We start from the raw sequence: 5,222 nt of genomic DNA on the forward strand, positions 1-5,222 counted from the left end.
ACGTCCATCGTAGTTTAGTTTACACGTTTAACTCCATAGAAGCGCTATAACTCATGCCCCCAAACATTGCAACTTCTCATGCGCGGCCCTTAATCAGGGATGCCAGATTTAAAACCTTCAACCCGCCAAAATCAAATTGGAAACAAGCCCAAAAAACCGCCAATCTATATTTCGAAAAGAAGGCCAAAAACTGACAAAGATCTAAACAATCCAGCCCAAAAACAAGCCAAAAACTTATCGTGAAAATTTGGAATTTGTCTTTCTTTTAGAAATTTCAATGCATATTACATACTGACACAATTTTTAAAACCCAAAACAAAATGAAACCACTTTATTTAACCATAAATTGACGAATTATAAGCTACACAAATGGTTTGACAGTAACATTTGTCAGTTTTTTGGGCATTTTAATGATCTTCGCCTATTGGCGGTATTTTAAGTACAGAAAGCCAAAGAAAAATCCCGACAAGCCCAATTTCCAGCCAACAGCCAACCCTTTTATTTCCAGCCAATATTTTGGAGAAGAAGCCCAATTGGCGGCTTTACAGCCCAATATGGCATCCCTGCCCTTAATGTGAATAGGTCTATACGCGCCGAGGATCGAGGCGCAAACTGACACGCAGCGCCTCTAGCGGGCGAAATTGAAAACTATTGGCGGGAAATTCGCGAATGGTAGATTGGCAATTCAAAAATGGGGAGCACTACAATTATAAAATATGTCGGATTTATAGCTTTAGAAGGCTTACAAAATTATTTTAGGGATTCAACTCTTCGAAAAGCCGAAAATCTAATAAAAAGTGAACATATTTTTAACGTAAGAGAAACTTTTAAACCAAATGAAGTTAATACCGAAGTCTCTGGACAATGTATAAGAGAAACTTCTGTAACTAAAAAGGTTTATGATATTACCATCAATGTAAGTGTTCAAATTAAATATTTAATGTTTATATAGTAAGTTAATTAAATTAACTTGCAGGTGCTTCCAGACAGACACATTTTTGAGGCTAAATGTACCTGTAAGAGTGGGCTCTCTGGGAAATGTAAGCATATAGCCGCTACCGCCCTTTATTTGGAAAAAGAGAGAGATGACGCCAAAACAAACCAACCCCAAGCCTTTCTAAGACCATCAGCGCATCAAGATAAATTATATGCTAAAGGTGAAACAATTAGAAATATTTTTTCCTTCCCTCCATCTCAAGAGAGAGAACCATTAGAAGAGACCAAACGTGAACTAAACAACATATGGGAAAATATTAACTGTCCACTGTCAACAATTTTAAAGTATGAAGTAAGAAATGAAGAAGAAATAACGTGCAAAGATGTTTTAGAAGGGTTGGTGTCAAGCGTTGTTAGAAGCGAAGAAGAGCGTTTCATAAAATCTATGTGTCAAGAACTTGAGCAAGAGTTGAAAAGAAAATCTGTTTATTACAAGTATAAAAGTTTTCTAAATGGAAATAAAATTCGCATAATAAGAGAATTTGATTGTGATACATTGGAAGAGAAAGAGGCTACTTTCTGGAAAGAAAATATTGAGAAGACCTCCACTGATATTGAGCAAGTTTGTTTCATAACAAGACTACAGTCAAACGATAAGACCGGAACTTGGATCAAAGTTAGAAAAATTAGAATTTCAGCGACTAAAGCTCATCGAATAAAGCCTAGGCGTGCGGATTTTGAAAAACTAGCCAGTTCTTTTCTTAATGCTAAGAATATTCAAACATCCGGAATGAAGTATGGAATCCAAATGGAAAGTACAGCGCGTAATGACTACAACCAAAAGTTTGCCCCACATTCCATTGTAGTAGTTCCTGGTGTTTTCATAAGTCCATCGCAAAATTGGTTATGTTGTAGCCCCGATGGCGTTGTTCTTGGAAACTCAAACATACTTTTGGAAATAAAATGTCCAAGTAGTTTACGAGAAAAGACAATTTTGAATCCAGATGGAAGTTCAAATGTGCCTTACGTTGAAGTTGATGCAAATTCTTTACCAACTTTGAAAACTAGCCACGAATATTATACTCAAATCCAAGTAGCTATGTACGTCACTGGTTTGAGCGTATGCCATTTCTTCATTTACACCCCATTACAAAGTTTGATGATAGTTGTCGATAGGAACGATATTTTTCTGACTGAAGTCATTCCAAAACTCGAGACATTTTACTTTAATTACTTTATAAAAAAACTAGTCGAGAATTCCTAAGTGCAATTTAAAAATGCAGTTAAATGATGATTTAACCTGTGAGCGTACCTGAGACAAAAATATATATTGTTTAAAACCTTATTATTTATTTAAAAGCAATTGTAACTGTAAAACTCAACCTTTAACATTATTTACATTATTTATATTAAACAAAATAATTATTTACACCGTAAATTATAAACGTTGACTCTATTTATTTATTTTTTTTTTAAATTTCTGATAATTCATTGATAATTGGGGGTTGAAGGTTCGATAATACCGCAGCGGCGTGAACTATCTTATCAATACACCTTAAAAGAGATCTTGGAACAAATCGAAGAACTTTATAAATCTTCATCCGTTGAATAATTCGTTCAACATGAATCCGCACTGAAGCAATGTTGTATGTTTCTTGGACTTCAGAAGCGGTGAATTGAATATTCTTGCCTTTTGAAAAGGGGGGCATAACTAAGGTGCAACCACTTTCAGATATGTGGGTTGCAATTTGAGGAAACCCTTTGTCTGCTAAAATTTCATCTCCTTCCTCGATTAAATCAAGGAATCCGGAGTTTACGGTGATGAAAGAATCCGTAGATCTTCAGCCATAGCCCTTAGATATGAAACTCACAAAGCCATTGGGTGTTATGGCGATTAAATACTTCGTAGTAAATGTACCTTTGTACTGGGAGTACATAAGAACTCTTTGTCTTACACCAGCGGGTCTTTCGCAATAAATTTCAGTACAATCGATAATAAACCGACAGTTTTCATGCTGTGCTTTGAACGAACTTGGTAGCGCTTCTCGTACAGAAGACTTTGAGGGTGTGAAAATCCACTTTTTTGTACGGAAATAAAACAAATTCAACACAGCCTTGAAATTAGCCGCTGCTGTAGTTCGATGGATTCCAAATAATGCCCCAAGAGCTGAAAACGGAATACCTAATTTCATTTTCATGAGGAAAAGCAAAAGTCGGTCTTCCTTTGATAATGATGTGTTAAAAGACGCAAATGGGAAGCATTTTAACAATGTGTTAAACACATCTAGTCTCACTCCTGCCAGTGAAAGCAATTGCTCTTCATTTAATGATTTAAGGCCATCAAAAAACGTACGATTCACTGGATTATCACCGCAACCTTTTTCAATCATTTCGATGTATGTTGATGTCGTTTGCGTGAAAGAATTAACCTTTACTGGTAAGTTTGCTTGAGTGGCCGCTGAACCATTGAAAAAGCAGCATGAAAACAATGATAGTTCTTGATTATTGTAATGCCCTGGCTCAGTTTGTGTAGCGAGAGATTTTGGAGCTTCACGTAGATCAACATGTTCATCAACTTGGGTGGGTTTATTTGTCGAACTTTGCTCTAAGTTAACGTTACACAGCCTTCTCCTTTTAACAGCTCTTCCATACCTCTCAGATTTCTGTTTTGATGATTTTATTAAATCTTCAGGGGTTTTGTTAAGTGACGAGAATCCCAAATTCAAAGTCGGAAAATACGAAGGGCTTAAAGGGTCGTCACTCTTCTCGCCTCCTGCGAAGTGTTGACTACAAACTCGGTCACTGTTTTTGGGATTCCAATCTGTTCCATCAAGGCTAAATTAAAATTAAATGTTAACGAACAAATTGAGATTTTATTTAAGGCCTTGGCCAACTTTAGTGATTTTACATTAGGTTATTTAGGTGTTGGGACAAGTCTAAAAGACTTACTTTTTCCGTTTAAGTGCATTGATCCATTTATTTCTTTTAATGCTATGTATTCTTGAACTTGGAAAACGGTAAAATTTAACCCCTTCTGGGGAATTTCCGTAATAATTTTTACAATTTAGTACACTACAACCCGTATGGCTTCGACTTAAGGACGCGGCCATTTTCAGTTTTTCCCACCAATTTGTTCTTCTCTATCCCGCTAGGTGGCGAACGCGGCGCCTCGCTCGGCGCGTATAGATCACTCTAAATATAAATTCCATCGATTCAATACAAATGGTTCGACCCCCTCCCCCCAAAGCCATTAAGACACGCCTGGACATGTTTACGTATAACTAAAAAACAGATGGAATGTCTTAACACGTTGGTAGTGAGTCATAAATCACTCTAAATATAAATTACATTGATAGCAATGCAAGGAGTCAAGTGACATTGCCATGCCCCCCCCCCCCAAAAAGACCTTTAGACACGTCTGAACGTGCTTGCGTATAAATAAAAACAGATTGGGATAAATTCTTTTGTTATGAACCATGTTTGACCTCCTCCTCCCCCTTAATGTCATGTAACCTACACCTGCTGGGTTGCCAAAAGGGGATTTTGTAAACTATAGAGAGTCATTTCAGTTCCGAACTCTGGAGAGAAAGGTTGTTGACAAGGTTAGTAAGAAATCATGTGTTACGGTATATGTAATTCTTTTTTGATTAAAATGTCGCTTAAAATGTGTGCTAATTAGAAAATATATGAAGCAGTCTAGCTATATTCGTGTATACTTTAGTTAGGATCAGCATTTTATGATGTTTTATAGTAATATTTGTTCATTTTAGCTGATTACCAGCTACCAAGTTGTGTAAAAACTGCCTTAATTCCCCTTTTATGATATTACAATGTACTATTTTTTAACATAGTAACTTAATAACCATTACACAAAAGGAGTACACCTAGAACATCATCGTAGTTTAGTTTTCAATAAACTATGAAAACCTTATGTCAATTAAAACTAGTTCTTGAGTATAACATAAGCACAATAGGAGACCTCAAAATCATATACAGTATAGCATTACAGGATGGTGTAGAAAGGGTTTACTGAACCTATATAAATCATGCCCTAAATGTACACAACCCTTACAAAAATCTTCTTAAGAGTTCTAAAGGAATTTCTTTGGAACCCTACGGAGCCCTTGGGATCATTTTCCAAAGAAACTATTTCCAAAGACTTCCATGGAATTTCCTAAAGAATTCTTGAGATAAATTTCCAAAGAATGGCTTGGGATTATTTTCTAAAGAAAATCTTTAGGAATTCTAAAGATAAATTTCCTAAGAAGGTCTAGGGACTATTTTCT

General features: G+C 36.0%; 1 pseudogene; it reads right to left on the minus strand.

Annotated features, from left to right (window-relative positions):
- Positions 1-2,408: 2,408 nt before the first annotated feature.
- LOC149682815 (uncharacterized) lies at positions 2,409-4,046 on the minus strand (annotated as a pseudogene).
- Between the last annotated feature and the right edge of the window lie 1,176 nt (positions 4,047-5,222).

The sequence above is a fragment of the Phalangium opilio genome, unplaced genomic scaffold, assembly GCF_054372755.1.
Source record: "Phalangium opilio isolate 3A_F unplaced genomic scaffold, DU_Popi_V2 ptg000038l_1, whole genome shotgun sequence".
NCBI classification, from domain to species: Eukaryota; Metazoa; Arthropoda; class Arachnida; order Opiliones; family Phalangiidae; genus Phalangium; species Phalangium opilio.